The sequence below is a fragment of the Pseudorasbora parva genome, chromosome 22 (genome assembly GCF_024679245.1).
Source record: "Pseudorasbora parva isolate DD20220531a chromosome 22, ASM2467924v1, whole genome shotgun sequence".
Taxonomy (NCBI): Eukaryota; Metazoa; Chordata; class Actinopteri; order Cypriniformes; family Gobionidae; genus Pseudorasbora; species Pseudorasbora parva.
Genome location: NC_090193.1, coordinates 10113749 through 10138504, shown reverse-complemented (window position 1 = coordinate 10138504; position 24756 = coordinate 10113749). Strand labels below are relative to the sequence as shown.

At 50.8% G+C, this 24756-nt stretch overlaps 39 non-coding genes across 39 annotated transcripts; 13 read left to right on the top strand and 26 right to left on the bottom strand.

Annotated features, from left to right (window-relative positions):
- Positions 1–120: 120 nt before the first annotated feature.
- Positions 121–193, bottom strand: trnar-acg (transfer RNA arginine (anticodon ACG)). The gene has a single exon. It is a non-coding gene; the product is annotated as a tRNA-Arg (tRNA).
- A 630-nt stretch (positions 194–823) lies between these two features.
- Positions 824–895, top strand: trnae-cuc (transfer RNA glutamic acid (anticodon CUC)). The gene has a single exon. It is a non-coding gene; the product is annotated as a tRNA-Glu (tRNA).
- Positions 896–1160: 265 nt separating this feature from the next.
- On the bottom strand, positions 1161–1232 carry trnae-uuc (transfer RNA glutamic acid (anticodon UUC)). The gene has a single exon. It is a non-coding gene; the product is annotated as a tRNA-Glu (tRNA).
- Positions 1233–1707: 475 nt separating this feature from the next.
- trnar-acg (transfer RNA arginine (anticodon ACG)) lies at positions 1708–1780 on the bottom strand. The gene has a single exon. It is a non-coding gene; the product is annotated as a tRNA-Arg (tRNA).
- A 630-nt stretch (positions 1781–2410) lies between these two features.
- On the top strand, positions 2411–2482 carry trnae-cuc (transfer RNA glutamic acid (anticodon CUC)). The gene has a single exon. It is a non-coding gene; the product is annotated as a tRNA-Glu (tRNA).
- A 265-nt stretch (positions 2483–2747) lies between these two features.
- trnae-uuc (transfer RNA glutamic acid (anticodon UUC)) lies at positions 2748–2819 on the bottom strand. Its single transcript has one exon. It is a non-coding gene; the product is annotated as a tRNA-Glu (tRNA).
- A 475-nt stretch (positions 2820–3294) lies between these two features.
- trnar-acg (transfer RNA arginine (anticodon ACG)) lies at positions 3295–3367 on the bottom strand. The gene has a single exon. It is a non-coding gene; the product is annotated as a tRNA-Arg (tRNA).
- Positions 3368–3997: 630 nt separating this feature from the next.
- On the top strand, positions 3998–4069 carry trnae-cuc (transfer RNA glutamic acid (anticodon CUC)). The gene has a single exon. It is a non-coding gene; the product is annotated as a tRNA-Glu (tRNA).
- A 265-nt stretch (positions 4070–4334) lies between these two features.
- trnae-uuc (transfer RNA glutamic acid (anticodon UUC)) lies at positions 4335–4406 on the bottom strand. Its single transcript has one exon. It is a non-coding gene; the product is annotated as a tRNA-Glu (tRNA).
- A 474-nt stretch (positions 4407–4880) lies between these two features.
- On the bottom strand, positions 4881–4953 carry trnag-acc (transfer RNA glycine (anticodon ACC)). The gene has a single exon. It is a non-coding gene; the product is annotated as a tRNA-Gly (tRNA).
- A 967-nt stretch (positions 4954–5920) lies between these two features.
- On the bottom strand, positions 5921–5992 carry trnae-uuc (transfer RNA glutamic acid (anticodon UUC)). The gene has a single exon. It is a non-coding gene; the product is annotated as a tRNA-Glu (tRNA).
- A 476-nt stretch (positions 5993–6468) lies between these two features.
- On the bottom strand, positions 6469–6541 carry trnar-acg (transfer RNA arginine (anticodon ACG)). The gene has a single exon. It is a non-coding gene; the product is annotated as a tRNA-Arg (tRNA).
- Positions 6542–7171: 630 nt separating this feature from the next.
- On the top strand, positions 7172–7243 carry trnae-cuc (transfer RNA glutamic acid (anticodon CUC)). Its single transcript has one exon. It is a non-coding gene; the product is annotated as a tRNA-Glu (tRNA).
- A 265-nt stretch (positions 7244–7508) lies between these two features.
- trnae-uuc (transfer RNA glutamic acid (anticodon UUC)) lies at positions 7509–7580 on the bottom strand. Its single transcript has one exon. It is a non-coding gene; the product is annotated as a tRNA-Glu (tRNA).
- Positions 7581–8756: 1176 nt separating this feature from the next.
- trnae-cuc (transfer RNA glutamic acid (anticodon CUC)) lies at positions 8757–8828 on the top strand. The gene has a single exon. It is a non-coding gene; the product is annotated as a tRNA-Glu (tRNA).
- Positions 8829–9093: 265 nt separating this feature from the next.
- Positions 9094–9165, bottom strand: trnae-uuc (transfer RNA glutamic acid (anticodon UUC)). Its single transcript has one exon. It is a non-coding gene; the product is annotated as a tRNA-Glu (tRNA).
- Positions 9166–9643: 478 nt separating this feature from the next.
- On the bottom strand, positions 9644–9716 carry trnar-acg (transfer RNA arginine (anticodon ACG)). Its single transcript has one exon. It is a non-coding gene; the product is annotated as a tRNA-Arg (tRNA).
- A 967-nt stretch (positions 9717–10683) lies between these two features.
- trnae-uuc (transfer RNA glutamic acid (anticodon UUC)) lies at positions 10684–10755 on the bottom strand. Its single transcript has one exon. It is a non-coding gene; the product is annotated as a tRNA-Glu (tRNA).
- Positions 10756–11229: 474 nt separating this feature from the next.
- trnar-acg (transfer RNA arginine (anticodon ACG)) lies at positions 11230–11302 on the bottom strand. The gene has a single exon. It is a non-coding gene; the product is annotated as a tRNA-Arg (tRNA).
- Positions 11303–12267: 965 nt separating this feature from the next.
- trnae-uuc (transfer RNA glutamic acid (anticodon UUC)) lies at positions 12268–12339 on the bottom strand. Its single transcript has one exon. It is a non-coding gene; the product is annotated as a tRNA-Glu (tRNA).
- A 477-nt stretch (positions 12340–12816) lies between these two features.
- On the bottom strand, positions 12817–12889 carry trnar-acg (transfer RNA arginine (anticodon ACG)). Its single transcript has one exon. It is a non-coding gene; the product is annotated as a tRNA-Arg (tRNA).
- Positions 12890–13519: 630 nt separating this feature from the next.
- On the top strand, positions 13520–13591 carry trnae-cuc (transfer RNA glutamic acid (anticodon CUC)). Its single transcript has one exon. It is a non-coding gene; the product is annotated as a tRNA-Glu (tRNA).
- Positions 13592–13856: 265 nt separating this feature from the next.
- Positions 13857–13928, bottom strand: trnae-uuc (transfer RNA glutamic acid (anticodon UUC)). Its single transcript has one exon. It is a non-coding gene; the product is annotated as a tRNA-Glu (tRNA).
- Positions 13929–15104: 1176 nt separating this feature from the next.
- On the top strand, positions 15105–15176 carry trnae-cuc (transfer RNA glutamic acid (anticodon CUC)). Its single transcript has one exon. It is a non-coding gene; the product is annotated as a tRNA-Glu (tRNA).
- A 265-nt stretch (positions 15177–15441) lies between these two features.
- Positions 15442–15513, bottom strand: trnae-uuc (transfer RNA glutamic acid (anticodon UUC)). The gene has a single exon. It is a non-coding gene; the product is annotated as a tRNA-Glu (tRNA).
- A 478-nt stretch (positions 15514–15991) lies between these two features.
- Positions 15992–16064, bottom strand: trnar-acg (transfer RNA arginine (anticodon ACG)). Its single transcript has one exon. It is a non-coding gene; the product is annotated as a tRNA-Arg (tRNA).
- Positions 16065–16694: 630 nt separating this feature from the next.
- Positions 16695–16766, top strand: trnae-cuc (transfer RNA glutamic acid (anticodon CUC)). Its single transcript has one exon. It is a non-coding gene; the product is annotated as a tRNA-Glu (tRNA).
- A 265-nt stretch (positions 16767–17031) lies between these two features.
- Positions 17032–17103, bottom strand: trnae-uuc (transfer RNA glutamic acid (anticodon UUC)). The gene has a single exon. It is a non-coding gene; the product is annotated as a tRNA-Glu (tRNA).
- A 474-nt stretch (positions 17104–17577) lies between these two features.
- On the bottom strand, positions 17578–17650 carry trnar-acg (transfer RNA arginine (anticodon ACG)). The gene has a single exon. It is a non-coding gene; the product is annotated as a tRNA-Arg (tRNA).
- A 630-nt stretch (positions 17651–18280) lies between these two features.
- On the top strand, positions 18281–18352 carry trnae-cuc (transfer RNA glutamic acid (anticodon CUC)). The gene has a single exon. It is a non-coding gene; the product is annotated as a tRNA-Glu (tRNA).
- Positions 18353–18617: 265 nt separating this feature from the next.
- trnae-uuc (transfer RNA glutamic acid (anticodon UUC)) lies at positions 18618–18689 on the bottom strand. The gene has a single exon. It is a non-coding gene; the product is annotated as a tRNA-Glu (tRNA).
- A 477-nt stretch (positions 18690–19166) lies between these two features.
- Positions 19167–19239, bottom strand: trnar-acg (transfer RNA arginine (anticodon ACG)). Its single transcript has one exon. It is a non-coding gene; the product is annotated as a tRNA-Arg (tRNA).
- A 630-nt stretch (positions 19240–19869) lies between these two features.
- Positions 19870–19941, top strand: trnae-cuc (transfer RNA glutamic acid (anticodon CUC)). The gene has a single exon. It is a non-coding gene; the product is annotated as a tRNA-Glu (tRNA).
- Positions 19942–21454: 1513 nt separating this feature from the next.
- trnae-cuc (transfer RNA glutamic acid (anticodon CUC)) lies at positions 21455–21526 on the top strand. The gene has a single exon. It is a non-coding gene; the product is annotated as a tRNA-Glu (tRNA).
- Positions 21527–21791: 265 nt separating this feature from the next.
- trnae-uuc (transfer RNA glutamic acid (anticodon UUC)) lies at positions 21792–21863 on the bottom strand. Its single transcript has one exon. It is a non-coding gene; the product is annotated as a tRNA-Glu (tRNA).
- Positions 21864–23040: 1177 nt separating this feature from the next.
- Positions 23041–23112, top strand: trnae-cuc (transfer RNA glutamic acid (anticodon CUC)). Its single transcript has one exon. It is a non-coding gene; the product is annotated as a tRNA-Glu (tRNA).
- A 265-nt stretch (positions 23113–23377) lies between these two features.
- trnae-uuc (transfer RNA glutamic acid (anticodon UUC)) lies at positions 23378–23449 on the bottom strand. Its single transcript has one exon. It is a non-coding gene; the product is annotated as a tRNA-Glu (tRNA).
- A 476-nt stretch (positions 23450–23925) lies between these two features.
- Positions 23926–23998, bottom strand: trnar-acg (transfer RNA arginine (anticodon ACG)). Its single transcript has one exon. It is a non-coding gene; the product is annotated as a tRNA-Arg (tRNA).
- Positions 23999–24628: 630 nt separating this feature from the next.
- Positions 24629–24700, top strand: trnae-cuc (transfer RNA glutamic acid (anticodon CUC)). The gene has a single exon. It is a non-coding gene; the product is annotated as a tRNA-Glu (tRNA).
- The last annotated feature ends 56 nt before the right edge of the window (positions 24701–24756 follow it).

Genomic DNA, 24756 nt, shown 5'->3' with positions numbered 1-24756 from the left:
GACTGTCAGTTTACAAGAAAAAAAAACTAACCATTCCAATACCAATAGTCAAAACGTATGGGCTAATAAAACAAGCTAATAAAACTGCTGTAGGCTGATAGCGAAGCAAAAGAGGCAGATCGAGCCAGCCAGGAGTCGAACCTAGAATCTTCTGATCCGTAGTCAGACGCGTTATCCATTGCGCCACTGGCCCACCGGTCAGGCGCCCTGGTGTTTACACGCATCTTGGTGGTGTTCGCCTGGAGCGGGGCCTGTCGCAATATCAACTTTTTCTCATGCCATTAACAGGCCTGGAGCCAACGTAAGGAAGCGCTCCGATGAGGGGTCTGCTATGAAAAGCTTGAAGACGGAGGCGTCACATGTTAGGGATCTCTGTCTTCCTGGCGTGGCTAACGTAGCTGGGTAGCAAATTACTTTAAAACAGTGCAAGGCTGGCCGCTCAAAAAGCCAGGCATACCTCAGAGACGACGACACTCTGTGCTATGCGCTCTGTCAACCTCGAGCTCCTTCGCCAGATGCTCTGCAGAAGAAGGGCTGAAAACAAAAAGCGGAGTGAGTCAGGCACCTCTTGGCACTGAGAGCACGGCTGGGCTCTTCTTGTTGTCTTTTGCAAGCTGCTTTGATTGAATTGCAAGTTGCGATGTTGTTAGGATGTTCTCACAGAGCATGTGACAGTTTCTCAGTGGAAGAACTGTGATCCAGGGTCAGAGACTCTCTCCTCTCCAAGAGGAAAAGGCTAGCCTTAGCGGTTTTGCTTGAGAAATTGCAGCAAAATCTGGTAGAGGCCCACAGGCAGGCTTGAGGAGACAGGCTGAACAGCCCTTCCCTGGTGGTCTAGTGGTTAGGATTCGGCGCTCTCACCGCCGCGGCCCGGGTTCGATTCCCGGTCAGGGAACGTTCCTTTTGCCCTCCAGCGCGGCCAAGAAAATGTTTGAGTGTGAAAAGTGACCTCCTTCGAGCCGGAGTCGAACCAGCGACCTAAGGATTGCTAACGTTCCACCTACAGTCCTCCGCTCTACCAGCTGAGCTATCGAAGGTATGCAGGGAAAGAGAAGAACCTCAACCTATCAGGTTGCTGCAGCTCCACTGCTGGCTAAAAGCGATTCAGTAATAGACAGAAGCTCTGGCTGTTCGATAAGGGGAGCAAAGACAAGCCAAACTTCCCATACCGGGAGTCGAACCCGGGCCGCCTGGGTGAAAACCAGGAATCCTGACCGCTAGACCATATGGGAAAGCCCGCAAACGCCGGTCAGGCTTGTGTGCCATTTTTCATGCGTGTGGCCAGTACAAGGGCAGGGTTATGTTAGGCCCTTTGGCATTCAGTGTGTGACCGTCGCCTTTAAGAATATGGCAATGTTCCGAAGGGATTGTTTACTGAATTCACTTGTACCAGACTCGATGGAGGGAGATGTCATTTGTCTCTCCCAGGGGGTGCAGCTCTCTCCCATTCTTGTGTTCGCATAAAAAGATACTATAAACTGGTCATTAAAGCAAGGTCCCCGTGACAGTGCTTATGCGATGCATTTGAAAGCACGCACGGTATTGTATGGTAGGTGCTATCTAGCTGACAAAACAGCCTATGGTTGGACTGTCAGTTTACAAGAAAAAAAAAACTAACCATTCCAATACCAATAGTCAAAAACTATGGGCTAATAAAACAAACTAATAAAACTGCTGTAGGCTGATAGCGAAGCAAAAGAGGCAGATCGAGCCAGCCAGGAGTCGAACCTAGAATCTTCTGATCCGTAGTCAGACGCGTTATCCATTGCGCCACTGGCCCACCGGTCAGGCGGCCTGGTGTTTACACGCATCTTGGTGGTGTTCGCCTGGAGCGGGGCCTGTCGCAATATCAACTTTTTCTCATGCCATTAACAGGCCTGGAGCCAACGTAAGGAAGCGCTCCGATGAGGGGTCTGCTATGAAAAGCTTGAAGACGGAGGCGTCACATGTTAGGGATCTCTGTCTTCCTGGCGTGGCTAACGTAGCTGGGTAGCAAATTACTTTAAAACAGTGCAAGGCTGGCCGCTCAAAAAACCAGGCATACCTCAGAGACGACGACACTCTGTGCTATGCGCTCTGTCAACCTCGAGCTCCTTCGCCAGATGCTCTGCAGAAGAAGGGCTGAAAACAAAAAGCGGAGTGAGTCAGGCACCTCTTGGCACTGAGAGCACGGCTGGGCTCTCCTTGTTGTCTTTTGCAAGCTGCTTTGATTGAATTGCAAGTTGCGGTGTTGTTAGGATGTTCTCACGGAGCATGTGACAGTTTCTCAGTGGAAGAACTGTGATCCAGGGTCAGAGACTCTCTCCTCTCCAAGAGGAAAAGGCTAGCCTTAGCGGTTTTGCTTGAGAAATTGCAGCAAAATCTGGTAGAGGCCCACAGGCAGGCTTGAGGAGACAGGCTGAACAGCCCTTCCCTGGTGGTCTAGTGGTTAGGATTCGGCGCTCTCACCGCCGCGGCCCGGGTTCGATTCCCGGTCAGGGAAAGTTCCTTTTGCCCTCCAGCGCGGCCAAGAAAATGTTTGAGTGTGAAAAGTGACCTCCTTCGAGCCGGAGTCGAACCAGCGACCTAAGGATTGCCAACGTTCCACCTACAGTCCTCCGCTCTACCAGCTGAGCTATCGAAGGTATGCAGGGAAAGAGAAGAACCTCAACCTATCAGGTTGCTGCAGCTCCACTGCTGGCTAAAAGCGATTCAGTAATAGACAGAAGCTCTGGCTGTTCGATAAGGGGAGCAAAGACAAGCCAAACTTCCCATACCGGGAGTCGAACCCGGGCCGCCTGGGTGAAAACCAGGAATCCTGACCGCTAGACCATATGGGAAAGCCCGCAAACGCCGGTCAGGCTTGTGTGCCATTTTTCATGCGTGTGGCCAGTACAAGGGCAGGGTTATGTTAGGCCCTTTGGCATTCAGTGTGTGACCGTCGCCTTTAAGAATATGGCAATGTTCCGAAGGGATTGTTTACTGAATTCACTTGTACCAGACTCGATGGAGGGAGATGTCATTTGTCTCTCCCAGGGGGTGCAGCTCTCTCCCATTCTTGTGTTCGCATAAAAAGATACTATAAACTGGTCATTAAAGCAAGGTCCCCGTGACAGTGCTTATGCGATGCATTTGAAAGCACGCACGGTATTGTATGGTAGGTGCTATCTAGCTGACAAAACAGCCTATGGTTGGACTGTCAGTTTACAAGAAAAAAAAAACTAACCATTCCAATACCAATAGTCAAAAACTATGGGCTAATAAAACAAACTAATAAAACTGCTGTAGGCTGATAGCGAAGCAAAAGAGGCAGATCGAGCTAGCCAGGAGTCGAACCTAGAATCTTCTGATCCGTAGTCAGACGCGTTATCCATTGCGCCACTGGCCCACCGGTCAGGCGGCCTGGTGTTTACACGCATCTTGGTGGTGTTCGCCTGGAGCGGGGCCTGTCGCAACATCAACTTTTTCTCATGCCATTAACAGGCCTGGAGCCAACGTAAGGAAGCGCTCTGATGAGGGGTCTGCTATGAAAAGCTTGAAGACGGAGGCGTCACATGTTAGGGATCTCTGTCTTCCTGGCGTGGCTAACGTAGCTGGGTAGCAAATTACTTTAAAACAGTGCAAGGCTGGCCGCTCAAAAAACCAGGCATACCTCAGAGACGACGACACTCTGTGCTATGCGCTCTGTCAACCTCGAGCTCCTTCGCCAGATGCTCTGCAGAAGAAGGGCTGAAAACAAAAAGCGGAGTGAGTCAGGCACCTCTTGGCACTGAGAGCACGGCTGGGCTCTCCTTGTTGTCTTTTGCAAGCTGCTTTGATTGAATTGCAAGTTGCGGTGTTGTTAGGATGTTCTCACGGAGCATGTGACAGTTTCTCAGTGGAAGAACTGTGATCCAGGGTCAGAGACTCTCTCCTCTCCAAGAGGAAAAGGCTAGCCTTAGCGGTTTTGCTTGAGAAATTGCAGCAAAATCTGGTAGAGGCCCACAGGCAGGCTTGAGGAGACAGGCTGAACAGCCCTTCCCTGGTGGTCTAGTGGTTAGGATTCGGTGCTCTCACCGCCGCGGCCCGGGTTCGATTCCCGGTCAGGGAACGTTCCTTTTGCCCTCCAGCGCGGCCAAGAAAATGTTTGAGTGTGAAAAGTGACCTCCTTCGAGCCGGAGTCGAACCAGCGACCTAAGGATTGCCAACGGTCCACCTACAGTCCTCCGCTCTACCAGCTGAGCTATCGAAGGTATGCAGGTAAAGAGAAGAACCTCAACCTATCAGGTTTCTGCAGCTCCACTGCTGGCTAAAAGCAATTCAGTAATAGACAGAAGCTCTGGCTGTTCGATAAGGGGAGCAAAGACAAGCCAAACTTCCCATACCGGGAGTCGAACCCGGGCCGCCTGGGTGAAAACCAGGAATCCTGACCGCTAGACCATATGGGAAAGCCCGCAAGCACCGGTCAGGCTTGTGTGCCATTTTTCATGCGTGTGGCCAGTACAAGGGCAGGGTTATGTTAGGCCCTTTGGCATTCAGTGTGTGACCGTCGCCTTTAAGAATATGGCAATGTTCCGAAGGGATTGTTTACTGAATTCACTTGTACCAGACTCGATGGAGGGAGATGTCATTTGTCTCTCCCAGGGAGTGCAGCTCTCTCCCATTCTTGTGTTGGCATAAAAAGATACTATAAACTGGTCATTAAAGCAAGGTCCCCGTGACAGTGCTTATGCGATGCATTTGAAAGCACGCACGGTATTGTATGGTAGGCGCTATCTAGCTGACAAAACGGCCTATGGTTGGACTCTCAGTTTACAAGAAAAAAAAACTAACCATTCCAATACCAATAGTCAAAAACTATGGGCTAATAAAACAAGCTAATAAAACTGCTGTAGGCTGATAGCGAAGCAAAAGAGGCAGATCGAGCCAGCCAGGAGTCGAACCTAGAATCTTCTGATCGGTAGTCAGACGCGTTATCCATTGCGCCACTGGCCCACCGGTCAGGCGCCCTGGTGTTTACACGCATCTTGGTGGTGTTCGCCTGGAGCGGGGCCTGTCGCAACATCTACTTTTTCTCATGCCATTAACAGGCCTGGAGCCAACGTAAGGAAGCGCTCCGATGAGGGGTCTGCTATGAAAAGCTTGAAGACGGAGGCGTCACATGTTAGGGATCTCTGTCTTCCTGGCGTGGCTAACGTAGCTGGGTAGCAAATTACTTTAAAACAGTGCAAGGCTGGCCGCTCAAAAAACCAGGCATACCTCAGAGACGACGACACTCTGTGCTATGCGCTCTGTCAACCTCGAGCTCCTTCGTCAGATGCTCTGCAGAAGAAGGGCTGAAAACAAAAAGCGGAGTGAGTCAGGCACCTCTTGGCACTGAGAGCACGGCTGGGCTCTCCTTGTTGTCTTTTGCAAGCTGCTTTGATTGAATTGCAAGTTGCGGTGTTGTTAGGATGTTCTCACGGAGCATGTGACAGTTTCTCAGTGGAAGAACTGTGATCCAGGGTCAGAGACTCTCTCCTCTCCAAGAGGAAAAGGCTAGCCTTAGCGGTTTTGCTTGAGAAATTGCAGCAAAATCTGGTAGAGGCCCACACGCAGGCTTGAGGAGACAGGCTGAACAGCCCTTTCCTGGTGGTCTAGTGGTTAGGATTTGGCGCTCTCACTGCCGCGGCCCGGGTTCGATTCCCGGTCAGGGAACGTTCCTTTTGCCCTCCAGCGCGGCCAAGAAAATGTTTGAGTGTGAAAAGTGACCTCCTTCGAGCCGGAGTCGAACCAGCGACCTAAGGATTGCCAACGTTCCACCTACAGTCCTCCGCTCTACCAGCTGAGCTATCGAAGGTATGCAGGGAAAGAGAAGAACCTCAACCTATCAGGTTGCTGCAGCTCCACTGCTGGCTAAAAGCGATTCAGTAATAGACAGAAGCTCTGGCTGTTCGATAAGGGGAGCAAAGACAAGCCAAACTTCCCATACCGGGAGTCGAACCCGGGCCGCCTGGGTGAAAACCAGGAATCCTGACCGCTAGACCATATGGGAAAGCCCGCAAACGCCGGTCAGGCTTGTGTGCCATTTTTCATGCGTGTGGCCAGTACAAGGGCAGGGTTATGTTAGGCCCTTTGGCATTCAGTGTGTGACCGTCGCCTTTAAGAATATGGCAATGTTCCGAAGGGATTGTTTACTGAATTCACTTGTACCAGACTCGATGGAGGGAGATGTCATTTGTCTCTCCCAGGGGGTGCAGCTCTCTCCCATTCTTGTGTTTGCATAAAAAGATACTATAAACTGGTCATTAAAGCAAGGTCCCCGTGACAGTGCTTATGCGATGCATTTGAAAGCACGCACGGTATTGTATGGTAGGTGCTATCTAGCTGACAAAACGGCCTATGGTCGGACTGTCAGTTTACAAGAAAAAAAAAAACTAACCATTCCAATACCAATAGTCAAAAACTATGGGCTAATAAAACAAACTAATAAAACTGCTGTAGGCTGATAGCGAAGCAAAAGAGGCAGATCGAGCCAGCCAGGAGTCGAACCTAGAATCTTCTGATCCGTAGTCAGACGCGTTATCCATTGCGCCACTGGCCCACCGGTCAGGCGCCCTGGTGTTTACACGCATCTTGGTGGTGTTCGCCTGGAGCGGGGCCTGTCGCAACATCAACTTTTTCTCATGCCATTAACAGGCCTGGTGCCAACGTAAGGAAGCGCTCCGATGAGGGGTCTGCTATGAAAAGCTTGAAGACGGAGGCGTCACATGTTAGGGATCTCTGTCTTCCTGGCGTGGCTAACGTAGCTGGGTAGCAAATTACTTTAAAACAGTGCAAGGCTGGCCGCTCAAAAAGCCAGGCATACCTCAGAGACGACGACACTCTGTGCTATGCGCTCTGTCAACCTGGAGCTCCTTCGCCAGATGCTCTGCAGAAGAAGGGCTGAAAACAAAAAGCGGAGTGAGTCAGGCACCTCTTGGCACTGAGAGCACGGCTGGGCTCTCCTTGTTGTCTTTTGCAAGCTGCTTTGATTGAATTGAAAGTTGCGGTGTTGTTAGGATGTTCTCACGGAGCATGTGACAGTTTCTCAGTGGAAGAACTGTGATCCAGGGTCAGACACTCTCTCCTCTCCAAGAGGAAAAGGCTAGCCTTAGCGGTTTTGCTTGAGAAATTGCAGCAAAATCTGGTAGAGGCCCACAGGCAGGCTTGAGGAGACAGGCTGAACAGTCCTTCCCTGGTGGTCTAGTGGTTAGGATTCGGCGCTCTCACCGCCGCGGCCCGGGTTCGATTCCTGGTCAGGGAACGTTCCTTTTGCCCTCCAGCGCGGCCAAGAAAATGTTTGAGTGTGAAAAGTGACCTCCTTCGAGCCGGAGTCGAACCAGCGACCTAAGGTTTGCCAACGTTCCACCTACAGTCCTCCGCTCTACCAGCTGAGCTATCAAAGGTATGCAGGGAAAGAGAAGAACCTCAACCTATCAGGTTGCTGCAGCTCCACTGCTGGCTAAAAGCGATTCAGTAATAGACAGAAGCTCTGGCTGTTCGATAAGGGGAGCAAAGACAAGCCAAACTTCCCATACCGGGAGTCAAACCCGGGTCGCCTGGGTGAAAACCAGGAGTCCTGACCGCTAGACCATATGGGAAAGCCCGCAAATGCCGGTCAGGCTTGTGTGCCATTTTTCATGCGTGTGGCCAGTACAAGGGCAGGGTTATGTTAGGCCCTTTGGCATTCAGTGTGTGACCGTCGCCTTTAAGAATATGACAATGTTCCGAAGGGATTGTTTACTGAATTCACTTGTACCAGACTCGATGGAAGGAGCTGTCATTTGTCTCTCCCAGGGGGTGCAGCTCTCTCCCATTCTTGTGTTCGCATAAAAAGATACTATAAACTGGTCATTAAAGCAAGGTCCCCGTGACAGTGCTTATGCGATGCATTTGAAAACACGCACGGTATTGTATGGTAGGCGCTATCTAGCTGACAAAACGGCCTATGGTTGGACTGTCACTTTACAAGAAAAAAAACTAACCATTCCAATACCAATAGTCAAAAACTATGGGCTAATAAAACAAGCTAATAAAACTGCTGTAGGCTGACAGCGAAGCAAAAGAGGCAGATCGAGCCAGCCAGGAGTCGAACCTAGAATCTTCTGATCCGTAATCAGACGCTTTATCCATTGCGCCACTGGCACACCGGTCAGGCGCCCTGGTGTTTACACGCATCTTGGTGGTGTTCGCCTGGAGCGGGGCCTGTCGCAACATCAACTTTTTCTCATGCCATTAACAGGTCTGGAGCCAACGTAAGGAAGCGCTCCGATGAGGGGTCTGCTATGAAAAGCTTGAAGACGGAGGCGTCACATGTTAGGGATCTCTGTCTTCCTGGCGTGGCTAACGTAGCTGGGTAGCAAATTACTTTAAAACAGTGCAAGGCTGGCCGCTCAAAAAGCCAGGCATACCTCAGAGACGACGACACTCTGTGCTATGCGCTCTGTCAACCTGGAGCTCCTTCGCCAGATGCTCTGCAGAAGAAGGGCTGAAAACAAAAAGCGGAGTGAGTCAGGCACCTCTTGGCACTGAGAGCACAGCTGGGCTCTCCTTGTTGTCTTTTGCAAGCTGCTTTGATTGAATTGAAAGTTGCGGTGTTGTTAGGATGTTCTCACGGAGCATGTGACAGTTTCTCAGTGGAAGAACTGTGATCCAGGGTCAGAGACTCTCTCCTCTCCAAGAGGAAAAGGCTAGCCTTAGCGGTTTTGCTTGAGAAATTGCAGCAAAATCTGATAGAGGCCCACAGGCAGGCTTGAGGAGACAGGCTGAACAGCCCTTCCCTGGTGGTCTAGTGGTTAGGATTCGGCGCTCTCACCGCCGCGGCCCGGGTTCGATTCCCGGTCAGGGAACGTTCCTTTTGCCCTCCAGCACGGCCAAGAAAATGTTTGAGTGTGAAAAGTGACCTCCTTCGAGCCGGAGTCGAACCAGCGACCTAAGGATTGCCAACGTTCCACCTACAGTCGTCCGCTCTACCAGCTGAGCTATCGAAGCTATGCAGAGAAAGAGAAGAACCTCAACCTATCAGGTTGCTGCAGCTCCACTGCTGGCTAAAAGCGATTCAGTAATAGACGGAAGCTCTGGCTGTTCGATAAGGGGAGCAAAGACAAGCCAAACTTCCCATACCGGGAGTCGAACCCGGGCCGCCTGGGTGAAAACCAGGAATCCTGACCGCTAGACCATATGGGAAAACCCGCAAACGCCGGTCAGGCTTGTGTGCCATTTTTCATGCGTGTGGCCAGTACAAGGGCAGGGTTATGTTAGGCCCTTTGGCATTCAGTGTGTGACCGTCGCCTTTAAGAATATGACAATGTTTCGAAGGGATTGTTTACTGAATTCACTTGTACCAGACTCGATGGAGGGAGATGTCATTTGTCTCTCCCAGGGGGTGCAGCTCTCTCCCATTCTTGTGTTCGCATAAAAAGATACTATAAACTGGTCATTAAAGCAAGGTCCCCGTGACAGTGCTTATGCGATGCATTTGAAAGCACGCACGGTATTGTATGGTAGGTGCTATCTAGCTGACAAAACGGCCTATGGTTGGACTGTCAGTTTACAAGAAAAAAAAAAAAACTAACCATTCCAATACCAATAGTCAAAAACTATGGGCTAATAAAACAAGCTAATAAAACTGCTGTAGGCTGATAGTGATGCAAAAGAGGCAGATCGAGCCAGCCAGGAGTCGAACCTAGAATCTTCTGATCCGTAGTCAGACGTGTTATCCATTGCGCCACTGGCCCACCGGTGAGGCGCCCTGGTGTTTACACGCATCTTGGTGGTGTTTGCCTGGAGCGGGGCCTGTCGCAACATCAACTTTTTCTCATGCCATTAACAGGCCTGGAGCCAACGTAAGGAAGCACTCCAAAGAGGGGTCTGCTATGAAAAGCTTGAAGACGGAGGCGTCACATGTTAGGGATCTCTGTCTTCCTGGCGTGGCTAACGTAGCTGGGTAGCAAATTACTTTAAAACAGTGCAAGGCTGGCCGCTCAAAAAGCCAGGCATACCTCAGAGACGACGACACTCTGTGCTATGCGCTCTGTCAACCTCGAGCTCCTTCGCCAGATGCTCTGCAGAAGAAGGGCTGAAAACAAAAAGCGGAGTGAGTCAGGCACCTCTTGGCACTGAGAGCACGGCTGGGCTCTCCTTGTTGTCTTTTGCAAGCTGCTTTGATTGAATTGCAAGTTGCGATGTTGTTAGGATGTTCTCACAGAGCATGTGACAGTTTCTCAGTGGAAGAACTGTGATCCGGGGTCAGAGACTCTCTCCTCTCCAAGAGGAAAAGGCTAGCCTTAGCGGTTTTGCTTGAGAAATTGCAGCAAAATCTGGTAGAGGCCCACAGGCAGGCTTGAGGAGACAGGCTGAACAGCCCTTCCCTGGTGGTCTAGTGGTTAGGATTCGGCGCTCTCACCGCCGCGGCCCAGGTTTGATTCCCGGTCAGGGAACGTTCCTTTTGCCCTCCAGCGCGGCCAAGAAAATGTTTGAGTGTGAAAAGTGACCTCCTTCGAGCCGGAGTCGAACCAGCGACCTAAGGATTGCCAACGGTCCACCTACAGTCCTCCGCTCTACCAGCTGAGCTATCGAAGGTATGCAGGGAAAGAGAAGAACCTCAACCTATCAGGTTGCTGCAGCTCCACTGCTGGCTAAAAGCGATTCAGTAATAGACAGAAGCTCTGGCTGTTCGATAAGGGGAGCAAAGACAAGCCAAACTTCCCATACCGGGAGTCGAACCCGGGCCGCCTGGGTGAAAACCAGGAATCCTGACCGCTAGACCATATGGGAAAGCCCGCAAACGCCGGTCAGGCTTGTGTGCCATTTTTCATGCGTGTGGCCAGTACAAGGGCAGGGTTATGTTAGGCCCTTTGGCATTCAGTGTGTGACCGTCGCCTTTAAGAATATGGCAATGTTCCGAAGGGATTGTTTACTGAATTCACTTGTACCAGACTCGATGGAGGGAGATGTCATTTGTCTCTCCCAGGGGGTGCAGCTCTCTCCCATTCTTGTGTTTGCATAAAAAGATACTATAAACTGGTCATTAAAGCAAGGTCCCCGTGACAGTGCTTATGCGATGCATTTGAAAGCACGCACGGTATTGTATGGTAGGTGCTATCTAGCTGACAAAACGGCCTATGGTTGGACTGTCAGTTTACAAGGAAAAAAAACTAACCATTCCAATACCAATAGTCAAAAACTATGGGCTAATAAAACAAGCTAATAAAACTGCTGTAGGCTGATAGCGAAGCAAAAGAGGCAGATCGAGCCAGCCAGGAGTCGAACCTAGAATCTTCTGATCCGTAGTCAGACGCGTTATCCATTGCGCCACTGGCCCACCGATGAGGCGCCCTGGTGTTTACACGCATCTTGGTGGTGTTTGCCTGGAGCGGGGCCTGTCGCAACATCAACTTTTTCTCATGCCATTAACAGGCCTGGAGCCAACGTAAGGAAGCGCTCCAAAGAGGGGTCTGCTATGAAAAGCTTGAAGACGGAGGCGTCACATGTTAGGGATCTCTGTCTTCCTGGCGTGGCTAACGTAGCTGGGTAGCAAATTACTTTAAAACAGTGCAAGGCTGGCCGCTCAAAAAGCCAGGCATACCTCAGAGACGACGACACTCTGTGCAATGCGCTCTGTCAACCTCGAGCTCCTTCGCCAGATGCTCTGCAGAAGAAGGGCTGAAAACAAAAAGCGGAGTGAGTCAGGCACCTCTTGGCACTGAGAGCACGGCTGGGCTCTCCTTGTTGTCTTTTGCAAGCTGCTTTGATTGAATTGCAAGTTGCGATGTTGTTAGGATGTTCTCACAGAGCATGTGACAGTTTCTCAGTGGAAGAACTGTGATCCAGGGTCAGAGACTCTCTCCTCTCCAAGAGGAAAAGGCTAGCCTTAGCGGTTTTGCTTGAGAAATTGCAGCAAAATCTGGTAGAGGCCCACAGGCAGGCTTGAGGAGACAGGCTGAACAGCCCTTCCCTGGTGGTCTAGTGGTTAGGATTCGGCGCTCTCACCGCCGCGGCCCGGGTTTTTCCCGGTCAGGGAACGTTCCTTTTGCCCTCCAGCGCGGCCAAGAAAATGTTTGTGTGTGAAAAGTGACCTCCTTCGAGCCGGAGTCGAACCAGCGACCTAAGGATTGCCAACGTTCCACCTACAGTCCTCCGCTCTACCAGCTGAGCTATCGAAGGTATGCAGGGAAAGAGAAGAACCTCAACCTATCAGGTTGCTGCAGCTCCACTGCTGGCTAAATGCGATTCAGTAATAGACAGAAGCTCTGGCTGTTCGATAAGGGGAGCAAAGACAAGCCAAACTTCCCATACCGGGAGTCGAACCCGGGCCGCCTGGGTGAAAACCAGGAATCCTGACCGCTAGACCATATGGGAAAGCCCGCAAATGCCGGTCAGGCTTGTGTGCCATTTTTCATGCGTGTGGCCAGTACAAGGGCAGGGTTATGTTAGGCCCTTTGGCATTCAGTGTGTGACCGTCGCCTTTAAGAATATGGCAATGTTCCGAAGGGATTGTTTACTGAATTCACTTGTACCAGACTCGATGGAGGGAGATGTCATTTGTCTCTCCCAGGGGGTGCAGCTCTCTCCCATTCTTGTGTTCGCATAAAAAGATACTATAAACTGGTCATTAAAGCAAGGTCCCAGTGACAGTGCTTATGCGATGCATTTGAAAGCACGCACGGTATTGTATGGTAGGTGCTATCTAGCTGACAAAACGGCCTATGGTTGGACTGTCAGTTTACAAGAAAAAAAAAAAACTAACCATTCCAATACCAATAGTCAAAAACTATGGGCTAATAAAACAAACTAATAAAACTGCTGTAGGCTGATAGCGAAGCAAACGAGGCAGATCGAGCCAGCCAGGAGTAGAACCTAGAATCTTCTGATCCGTAGTCAGACGCGTTATCCATTGCGCCACTGGCCCACCGGTCAGGCGCCCTGGTGTTTACACGCATCTTGGTGGTGTTCGTCTGGAGCGGGGCCTGTCGCAACATCAACTTTTTCTCATGCCATTAACAGGCCTGGAGCCAACGTAAGGAAGCGCTCTGATGAGGGGTCTGCTATGAAAAGCTTGAAGACGGAGGCGTCACATGTTAGGGATCTCTGTCTTCCTGGCGTGGCTAACGTAGCTGGGTAGCAAATTACTTTAAAACAGTGCAAGGCTGGCCGCTCAAAAAGCCAGGCATACCTCAGAGACGACGACACTCTGTGCTATGCGCTCTGTTAACCTCGAGCTCCTTCGCCAGATGCTCTGCAGAAGAAGGGCTGAAAACAAAAAGCGGAGTGAGTCAGGCACCTCTTGGCACTGAGAGCACGGCTGGGCTCTGCTTGTTGTCTTTTGCAAGCTGCTTTGATTGAATTGCAAGTTGCGGTGTTGTTAGGATGTTCTCACGGAGCATGTGACAGTTTCTCAGTGGAAGAACTGTGATCCAGGGTCAGAGACTCTCTCCTCTCCAAGAGGAAAAGGCTAGCCTTAGCGGTTTTGCTTGAGAAATTGCAGCAAAATCTGGTAGAGGCCCACAGGCAGGCTTGAGGAGACAGGCTGAACAGTCCTTCCCTGGTGGTCTAGTGGTTAGGATTCGGCGCTCTCACCGCCGCGGCCCGGGTTCGATTCCTGGTCAGGGAACGTTCCTTTTGCCCTCCAGCGCGGCCAAGAAAATGTTTGAGTGTGAAAAGTGACCTCCTTCGAGCCGGAGTCGAACCAGCGACCTAAGGTTTGCCAACGTTCCACCTACAGTCCTCCGCTCTACCAGCTGAGCTATCAAAGGTATGCAGGGAAAGAGAAGAACCTCAACCTATCAGGTTGCTGCAGCTCCACTGCTGGCTAAAAGCGATTCAGTAATAGACAGAAGCTCTGGCTGTTCGATAAGGGGAGCAAAGACAAGCCAAACTTCCCATACCGGGAGTCAAACCCGGGTCGCCTGGGTGAAAACCAGGAGTCCTGACCGCTAGACCATATGGGAAAGCCCGCAAATGCCGGTCAGGCTTGTGTGCCATTTTTCATGCGTGTGGCCAGTACAAGGGCAGGGTTATGTTAGGCCCTTTGGCATTCAGTGTGTGACCGTCGCCTTTAAGAATATGACAATGTTCCGAAGGGATTGTTTACTGAATTCACTTGTACCAGACTCGATGGAAGGAGCTGTCATTTGTCTCTCCCAGGGGGTGCAGCTCTCTCCCATTCTTGTGTTCGCATAAAAAGATACTATAAACTGGTCATTAAAGCAAGGTCCCCGTGACAGTGCTTATGCGATGCATTTGAAAACACGCACGGTATTGTATGGTAGGCGCTATCTAGCTGACAAAACGGCCTATGGTTGGACTGTCACTTTACAAGAAAAAAAACTAACCATTCCAATACCAATAGTCAAAAACTATGGGCTAATAAAACAAGCTAATAAAACTGCTGTAGGCTGACAGCGAAGCAAAAGAGGCAGATCGAGCCAGCCAGGAGTCGAACCTAGAATCTTCTGATCCGTAATCAGACGCTTTATCCATTGCGCCACTGGCACACCGGTCAGGCGCCCTGGTGTTTACACGCATCTTGGTGGTGTTCGCCTGGAGCGGGGCCTGTCGCAACATCAACTTTTTCTCATGCCATTAACAGGTCTGGAGCCAACGTAAGGAAGCGCTCCGATGAGGGGTCTGCTATGAAAAGCTTGAAGACGGAGGCGTCACATGTTAGGGATCTCTGTCTTCCTGGCGTGGCTAACGTAGCTGGGTAGCAAATTACTTTAAAACAGTGCAAGGCTGGCCGCTCAAAAAGCCAGGCATACCTCAGAGACGACGACACTCTGTGCTATGCGCTCTGTCAACCTGGAGCTCCTTCGCCAGATGCTCTGCAGAAGAAGGGCTGAAAACAAAAAGCGGAGTGAGTCAGGCACCTCTTGGCACTGAGAGCACAGCTGGGCTCTCCTTGTTGTCTTTTGCAAGCTGCTTTGATTGAATTGAAAGTTGCGGTGTTGTTAGGATGTTCTCACGGAGCATGTGACAGTTTCTCAGTGGAAGAACTGTGATCCAGGGTCAGAGACTCTCTCCTCTCCAAGAGGAAAAGGCTAGCCTTAGCGGTTTTGCTTGAGAAATTGCAGCAAAATCTGATAGAGGCCCACAGGCAGGCTTGAGGAGACAGGCTGAACAGCCCTTCCCTGGTGGTCTAGTGGTTAGGATTCGGCGCTCTCACCGCCGCGGCCCGGGTTCGATTCCCGGTCAGGGAACGTTCCTTTTGCCCTCCAGCACGGCCAAGAAAATGTTTGAGTGTGAAAAGTGACCTCCTTCGAGCCGGAGTCGAACCAGCGACCTAAGGATTGCCAACGTTCCACCTACAGTCCTCCGCTCTACCAGCTGAGCTATCGAAGCTATGCAGGGAAAGAGAAGAACCTCAACCTATCAGGTTGCTGCAGCTCCACTGCTGGCTAAAAGCGATTCAGTAATAGACGGAAGCTCTGGCTGTTCGATAAGGGGAGCAAAGACAAGCCAAACTTCCCATACCGGGAGTCGAACCCGGGCCGCCTGGGTGAAAACCAGGAATCCTGACCGCTAGACCATATGGGAAAACCCGCAAACGCCGGTCAGGCTTGTGTGCCATTTTTCATGCGTGTGGCCAGTACAAGGGCAGGGTTATGTTAGGCCCTTTGGCATTCAGTGTGTGACCGTCGCCTTTAAGAATATGACAATGTTTCGAAGGGATTGTTTACTGAATTCACTTGTACCAGACTCGATGGAGGGAGATGTCATTTGTCTCTCCCAGGGGGTGCAGCTCTCTCCCATTCTTGTGTTCGCATAAAAAGATACTATAAACTGGTCATTAAAGCAAGGTCCCCGTGACAGTGCTTATGCGATGCATTTGAAAGCACGCACGGTATTGTATGGTAGGTGCTATCTAGCTGACAAAACGGCCTATGGTTGGACTGTCAGTTTACAAGAAAAAAAAAAAAACTAACCATTCCAATACCAATAGTCAAAAACTATGGGCTAATAAAACAAGCTAATAAAACTGCTGTAGGCTGATAGTGATGCAAAAGAGGCAGATCGAGCCAGCCAGGAGTCGAACCTAGAATCTTCTGATCCGTAGTCAGACGTGTTATCCATTGCGCCACTGGCCCACCGGTGAGGCGCCCTGGTGTTTACACGCATCTTGGTGGTGTTTGCCTGGAGCGGGGCCTGTCGCAACATCAACTTTTTCTCATGCCATTAACAGGCCTGGAGCCAACGTAAGGAAGCACTCCAAAGAGGGGTCTGCTATGAAAAGCTTGAAGACGGAGGCGTCACATGTTAGGGATCTCTGTCTTCCTGGCGTGGCTAACGTAGCTGGGTAGCAAATTACTTTAAAACAGTGCAAGGCTGGCCGCTCAAAAAGCCAGGCATACCTCAGAGACGACGACACTCTGTGCTATGCGCTCTGTCAACCTCGAGCTCCTTCGCCAGATGCTCTGCAGAAGAAGGGCTGAAAACAAAAAGCGGAGTGAGTCAGGCACCTCTTGGCACTGAGAGCACGGCTGGGCTCTCCTTGTTGTCTTTTGCAAGCTGCTTTGATTGAATTGCAAGTTGCGATGTTGTTAGGATGTTCTCACAGAGCATGTGACAGTTTCTCAGTGGAAGAACTGTGATCCGGGGTCAGAGACTCTCTCCTCTCCAAGAGGAAAAGGCTAGCCTTAGCGGTTTTGCTTGAGAAATTGCAGCAAAATCTGGTAGAGGCCCACAGGCAGGCTTGAGGAGACAGGCTGAACAGCCCTTCCCTGGTGGTCTAGTGGTTAGGATTCGGCGCTCTCACCGCCGCGGCCCGGGTTTGATTCCCGGTCAGGGAACGTTCCTTTTGCCCTCCAGCGCGGCCAAGAAAATGTTTGAGTGTGAAAAGTGACCTCCTTCGAGCCGGAGTCGAACCAGCGACCTAAGGATTGCCAACGGTCCACCTACAGTCCTCCGCTCTACCAGCTGAGCTATCGAAGGTATGCAGGGAAAGAGAAGAACCTCAACCTATCAGGTTGCTGCAGCTCCACTGCTGGCTAAAAGCGATTCAGTAATAGACAGAAGCTCTGGCTGTTCGATAAGGGGAGCAAAGACAAGCCAAACTTCCCATACCGGGAGTCGAACCCGGGCCGCCTGGGTGAAAACCAGGAATCCTGACCGCTAGACCATATGGGAAAGCCTGCAAACGCCGGTCAGGCTTGTGTGCCATTTTTCATGCGTGTGGCCAGTACAAGGGCAGGGTTATGTTAGGCCCTTTGGCATTCAGTGTGTGACCGTCGCCTTTAAGAATATGGCAATGTTCCGAAGGGATTGTTTACTGAATTCACTTGTACCAGACTCGATGGAGGGAGATGTCATTTGTCTCTCCCAGGGGGTGCAGCTCTCTCCCATTCTTGTGTTTGCATAAAAAGATACTATAAACTGGTCATTAAAGCAAGGTCCCCGTGACAGTGCTTATGCGATGCATTTGAAAGCACGCACGGTATTGTATGGTAGGTGCTATCTAGCTGACAAAACGGCCTATGGTTGGACTGTCAGTTTACAAGGAAAAAAAACTAACCATTCCAATACCAATAGTCAAAAACTATGGGCTAATAAAACAAGCTAATAAAACTGCTGTAGGCTGATAGCGAAGCAAAAGAGGCAGATCGAGCCAGCCAGGAGTCGAACCTAGAATCTTCTGATCCGTAGTCAGACGCGTTATCCATTGCGCCACTGGCCCACCGATGAGGCGCCCTGGTGTTTACACGCATCTTGGTGGTGTTTGCCTGGAGCGGGGCCTGTCGCAACATCAACTTTTTCTCATGCCATTAACAGGCCTGGAGCCAACGTAAGGAAGCGCTCCAAAGAGGGGTCTGCTATGAAAAGCTTGAAGACGGAGGCGTCACATGTTAGGGATCTCTGTCTTCCTGGCGTGGCTAACGTAGCTGGGTAGCAAATTACTTTAAAACAGTGCAAGGCTGGCCGCTCAAAAAGCCAGGCATACCTCAGAGACGACGACACTCTGTGCAATGCGCTCTGTCAACCTCGAGCTCCTTCGCCAGATGCTCTGCAGAAGAAGGGCTGAAAACAAAAAGCGGAGTGAGTCAGGCACCTCTTGGCACTGAGAGCACGGCTGGGCTCTCCTTGTTGTCTTTTGCAAGCTGCTTTGATTGAATTGCAAGTTGCGATGTTGTTAGGATGTTCTCACAGAGCATGTGACAGTTTCTCAGTGGAAGAACTGTGATCCAGGGTCAGAGACTCTCTCCTCTCCAAGAGGAAAAGGCTAGCCTTAGCGGTTTTGCTTGAGAAATTGCAGCAAAATCTGGTAGAGGCCCACAGGCAGGCTTGAGGAGACAGGCTGAACAGCCCTTCCCTGGTGGTCTAGTGGTTAGGATTCGGCGCTCTCACCGCCGCGGCCCGGGTTCGATTCCCGGTCAGGGAACGTTCCTTTTGCCCTCCAGCGCGGCCAAGAAAATGTTTGTGTGTGAAAAGTGACCTCCTTCGAGCCGGAGTCGAACCAGCGACCTAAGGATTGCCAACGTTCCACCTACAGTCCTCCGCTCTACCAGCTGAGCTATCGAAGGTATGCAGGGAAAGAGAAGAACCTCAACCTATCAGGTTGCTGCAGCTCGACTGCTGGCTAAATGCGATTCAGTAATAGACAGAAGCTCTGGCTGTTCGATAAGGGGAGCAAAGACAAGCCAAACTTCCCATACCGGGAGTCGAACCCGGGCCGCCTGGGTGAAAACCAGGAATCCTGACCGCTAGACCATATGGGAAAGCCCGCAAATGCCGGTCAGGCTTGTGTGCCATTTTTCATGCGTGTGGCCAGTACAAGGGCAGGGTTATGTTAGGCCCTTTGGCATTCAGTGTGTGACCGTCGCCTTTAAGAATATGGCAATGTTCCGAAGGGATTGTTTACTGAATTCACTTGTACCAGACTCGATGGAGGGAGATGTCATTTGTCTCTCCCAGGGGGTGCAGCTCTCTCCCATTCTTGTGTTCGCATAAAAAGATACTATAAACTGGTCATTAAAGCAAGGTCCCCGTGACAGTGCTTATGCGATGCATTTGAAAGCACGCACGGTATTGTATGGTAGGTGCTATCTAGCTGACAAAACGGCCTATGGTTGGACTGTCAGTTTACAAGAAAAAAAAAAAACTAACCATTCCAATACCAATAGTCAAAAACTATGGGCTAATAAAACAAACTAATAAAACTGCTGTAGGCTGATAGCGAAGCAAACGAGGCAGATCGAGCCAGCCAGGAGTAGAACCTAGAATCTTCTGATCCGTAGTCAGACGCGTTATCCATTGCGCCACTGGCCCACCGGTCAGTTACCCTGGTGTTTACACGCATCTTGGTGGTGTTCGTCTGGAGCGGGGCCTGTCGCAACATCAACTTTTTCTCATGCCATTAACAGGCCTGGAGCCAACGTAAGGAAGCGCTCTGATGAGGGGTCTGCTATGAAAAGCTTGAAGACGGAGGCGTCACATGTTAGGGATCTCTGTCTTCCTGGCGTGGCTAACGTAGCTGGGTAGCAAATTACTTTAAAACAGTGCAAGGCTGGCCGCTCAAAAAGCCAGGCATACCTCAGAGACGACGACACTCTGTGCTATGCGCTCTGTTAACCTCGAGCTCCTTCGCCAGATGCTCTGCAGAAGAAGGGCTGAAAACAAAAAGCGGAGTGAGTCAGGCACCTCTTGGCACTGAGAGCACGGCTGGGCTCTGCTTGTTGTCTTTTGCAAGCTGCTTTGATTGAATTGCAAGTTGCGGTGTTGTTAGGATGTTCTCACGGAGCATGTGACAGTTTCTCAGTGGAAGAACTGTGATCCAGGGTCAGAGACTCTCTCCTCTCCAAGAGGAAAAGGCTAGCCTTAGCGGTTTTGCTTGAGAAATTGCAGCAAAATCTGGTAGAGGCCCACAGGCAGGCTTGAGGAGACAGGCTGAACAGCCCTTCCCTGGTGGTCTAGTGGTTAGGATTCGGCGCTCTCACCGCCGCGGCCCGGGTTCGATTCCTGGTCAGGGAACGTTCCTTTTGCCCTCCAGCGCGGCCAAGAAAATGTTTGAGTGTGAAAAGTGACCTCCTTCGAGCCGGAGTCGAACCAGCGACCTAAGGTTTGCCAACGTTCCACCTACAGTCCTCCGCTCTACCAGCTGAGCTATCAAAGGTATGCAGGGAAAGAGAAGAACCTCAACCTATCAGGTTGCTGCAGCTCCACTGCTGGCTAAAAGCGATTCAGTAATAGACAGAAGCTCTGGCTGTTCGATAAGGGGAGCAAAGACAAGCCAAACTTCCCATACCGGGAGTCAAACCCTGGTCGCCTGGGTGAAAACCAGGAGTCCTGACCGCTAGACCATATGGGAAAGCCCGCAAATGCCGGTCAGGCTTGTGTGCCATTTTTCATGCGTGTGGCCAGTACAAGGGCAGGGTTATGTTAGGCCCTTTGGCATTCAGTGTGTGACCGTCGCCTTTAAGAATATGACAATGTTCCGAAGGGATTGTTTACTGAATTCACTTGTACCAGACTCGATGGAAGGAGCTGTCATTTGTCTCTCCCAGGGGGTGCAGCTCTCTCCCATTCTTGTGTTCGCATAAAAAGATACTATAAACTGGTCATTAAAGCAAGGTCCCCGTGACAGTGCTTATGCGATGCATTTGAAAACACGCACGGTATTGTATGGTAGGCGCTATCTAGCTGACAAAACGGCCTATGGTTGGACTGTCACTTTACAAGAAAAAAAACTAACCATTCCAATACCAATAGTCAAAAACTACGGGCTAATAAAACAAGCTAATAAAACTGCTGTAGGCTGACAGCGAAGCAAAAGAGGCAGATCGAGCCAGCCAGGAGTCGAACCTAGAATCTTCTGATCCGTAATCAGACGCTTTATCCATTGCGCCACAGGCCCACCGGTCAGGCGCCCTGGTGTTTACACGCATCTTGGTGGTGTTCGCCTGGAGCGGGGCCTGTCGCAACATCAACTTTTTCTCATGCCATTAACAGGTCTGGAGCCAACGTAAGGAAGCGCTCCGATGAGGGGTCTGCTATGAAAAGCTTGAAGACGGAGGCGTCACATGTTAGGGATCTCTGTCTTCCTGGCGTGGCTAACGTAGCTGGGTAGCAAATTACTTTAAAACAGTGCAAGGCTGGCCGCTCAAAAAGCCAGGCATACCTCAGAGACGACGACACTCTGTGCTATGCGCTCTGTCAACCTGGAGCTCCTTCGCCAGATGCTCTGCAGAAGAAGGGCTGAAAACAAAAAGCGGAGTGAGTCAGGCACCTCTTGGCACTGAGAGCACAGCTGGGCTCTCCTTGTTGTCTTTTGCAAGCTGCTTTGATTGAATTGAAAGTTGCGGTGTTGTTAGGATGTTCTCACGGAGCATGTGACAGTTTCTCAGTGGAAGAACTGTGATCCAGGGTCAGAGACTCTCTCCTCTCCAAGAGGAAAAGGCTAGCCTTAGCGGTTTTGCTTGAGAAATTGCAGCAAAATCTGATAGAGGCCCACAGGCAGGCTTGAGGAGACAGGCTGAACAGCCCTTCCCTGGTGGTCTAGTGGTTAGGATTCGGCGCTCTCACCGCCGTGGCCCGGGTTCGATTCCCGGTCAGGGAACGTTCCTTTTGCCCTCCAGCACGGCCAAGAAAATGTTTGAGTGTGAAAAGTGACCTCCTTCGAGCCGGAGTCGAACCAGCGACCTAAGGATTGCCAACGTTCCACCTACAGTCCTCCGCTCTACCAGCTGAGCTATCGAAGGTATGCAAGGAAAGAGAAGAACCTCAACCTATCAGGTTGCTGCAGCTCCACTGCTGGCTAAAAGCGATTCAGTAATAGACGGAAGCTCTGGCTGTTCGATAAGGGGAGCAAAGACAAGCCAAACTTCCCATACCGGGAGTCGAACCCGGGCCGCCTGGGTGAAAACCAGGAATCCTGACCGCTAGACCATATGGGAAAACCCGCAAACGCCGGTCAGGCTTGTGTGCCATTTTTCATGCATGTGGCCAGTACAAGGGCAGGGTTATGTTAGGCCCTTTGGCATTCAGTGTGTGACCGTCGCCTTTAAGAATATGACAATGTTTCGAAGGGATTGTTTACTGAATTCACTTGTACCAGACTCGATGGAGGGAGATGTCATTTGTCTCTCCCAGGGGGTGCAGCTCTCTCCCATTCTTGTGTTCGCATAAAAAGATACTATAAACTGGTCATTAAAGCAAGGTCCCCGTGACAGTGCTTATGCGATGCATTTGAAAGCACGCACGGTATTGTATGGTAGGTGCTATCTAGCTGACAAAACGGCCTATGGTTGGACTGTCAGTTTACAAGAAAAAAAAACTAACCATTCCAATACCGATAGTCAAAAACTATGGGCTAATAAAACAAGCTAATAAAACTGCTGTAGGCTGATAGCGAAGCAAAAGAGGCAGATCGAGCCAGCCAGGAGTCGAACCTAGAATCTTCTGATCCGTAGTCAGACGCTTTATCCATTGCGCCACTGGCCCACCGGTCAGGCGCCCTGGTGTTTACACGCATCTTGGTGGTGTTCGCCTGGAGCGGGGCCTGTCGCAACATCAACTTTTTCTCATGCCATTAACAGGCCTGGAGCCAACGTAAGGAAGCGCTCCGATGAGGGGTCTGCTATGAAAAGCTTGAAGACGGAGGCGTCACATGTTAGGGATCTCTGTCTTCCTGGCGTGGCTAACGTAGCTGGGTAGCAAATTACTTTAAAACAGTGCAAGGCTGGCCGCTCAAAAAGCCAGGCATACCTCAGAGACGACGACACTCTGTGCTATGCGCTCTGTCAACCTCGAGCTCCTTCGCCAGATGCTCTGCAGAAGAAGGGCTGAAAACAAAAAGCGGAGTGAGTCAGGCACCTCTTGGCACTGAGAGCACGGCTGGGCTCTCCTTGTTGTCTTTTGCAAGCTGCTTTGATTGAATTGCAAGTTGCGATGTTGTTAGGATTTTCTCACAGAGCATGTGACAGTTTCTCAGTGGAAGAACTGTGATCCAGGGTCAGAGACTCTCTCCTCTTCAAGAGGAAAAGGCTAGCCTTAGCGGTTTTGCTTGAGAAATTGCAGCAAAATCTGGTAGAGGCCCACAGGCAGGCTTGAGGAGACAGGCTGAACAGCCCTTCCCTGGTGGTCTAGTGGTTAGGATTCGGCGCTCTCACCGCCGCGGCCTGGGTTCGATTCCCGGTCAGGGAACGTTCCTTTTGCCCTCCAGCGCGGCCAAGAAAATGTTTGAGTGTGAAAAGTGACCTCCTTCGGGCCGGAGTCGAACCAGCGACCTAAGGATTTCCAACGTTCCACCTACAGTCCTCCGCTCTACCAGCTGAGCTATCGAAGGTATGCAGGGAAAGAGAAGAACCTCAACCTATCAGGTTGCTGCAGCTCCACTGCTGGCTAAAAGCGATTCAGTAATAGACAGAAGCTCTGGCTGTTCGATAAGGGGAGCAAAGACAAGCCAAACTTCCCATACCGGGAGTCGAACCCGGGCCGCCTGGGTGAAAACCAGGAATCCTGACCGCTAGACCATGTGGGAAAGCCCGCAAGCGCCGGTCAGGCTTGTGTGCCATTTTTCATGCGTGTGGCCAGTACAAGGGCAGGGTTATGTTAGGCCCTTTGCCATTCAGTGTGTGACCGTCGCCTTTAAGAATATGGCAATGTTCCGAAGGGATTGTTTACTGAATTCACTTGTACCAGACTCGATGGAGGGAGATGTCATTTGTCTCTCCCAGGGGGTGCAGCTCTCTCCCATTCTTGTGTTTGCATAAAAAGATACTATAAACTGGTCATTAAAGCAAGGTCCCCGTGACAGTGCTTATGCGATGCATTTGAAAGCACGCACGGTATTGTATGGTAGGTGCTATCTAGCTGACAAAACGGCCTATGGTTGGACTGTCAGTTTACAAGAAAAAAAAAAACTAACCATTCCAATACCAATAGTCAAAAACTATGGGCTAATAAAACAAACTAATAAAACTGCTGTAGGCTGATAGCGAAGCAAAAGAGGCAGATCGAGCCAGCCAGGAGTCGAACCTAGAATCTTCTGATCCGTAGTTAGACGCGTTATCCATTGCGCCACTGGCCCACCGGTCAGGCGCCCTGGTGTTTACACGCATCTTGGTGGTGTTCGCCTGGAGCGGGGCCTGTCGCAACATCAACTTTTTCTCATGCCATTAACAGGCCTGGTGCCAACGTAAGGAAGCGCTCCGATGAGGGGTCTGCTATGAAAAGCTTGAAGACGGAGGCGTCACATGTTAGGGATCTCTGTCTTCCTGGCGTGGCTAACGTAGCTGGGTAGCAAATTACTTTAAAACAGTGCAAGGCTGGCCGCTCAAAAAGCCAGGCATACCTCAGAGACGACGACACTCCGTGCTATGCGCTCTGTCAACCTGGAGCTCCTTCGCCAGATGCTCTGCAGAAGAAGGGCTGAAAACAAAAAGCGGAGTGAGTCAGGCACCTCTTGGCACTGAGAGCACGGCTGGGCTCTCCTTGTTGTCTTTTGCAAGCTGCTTTGATTGAATTGAAAGTTGCGGTGTTGTTAGGATGTTCTCACGGAGCATGTGACAGTTTCTCAGTGGAAGAACTGTGATCCAGGGTCAGAGACTCTCTCCTCTCCAAGAGGAAAAGGCTAGCCTTAGCGGTTTTGCTTGAGAAATTGCAGCAAAATCTGGTAGAGGCCCACAGGCAGGCTTGAGGAGACAGGCTGAACAGCCCTTCCCTGGTGGTCTAGTGGTTAGGATTCGGCGCTCTCACCGCCGCTGCCCGGGTTCGATTCCCGGTCAGGGAACGTTCCTTTTGCCCTCCAGCACGGCCAAGAAAATGTTTGAGTGTGAAAAGTGACCT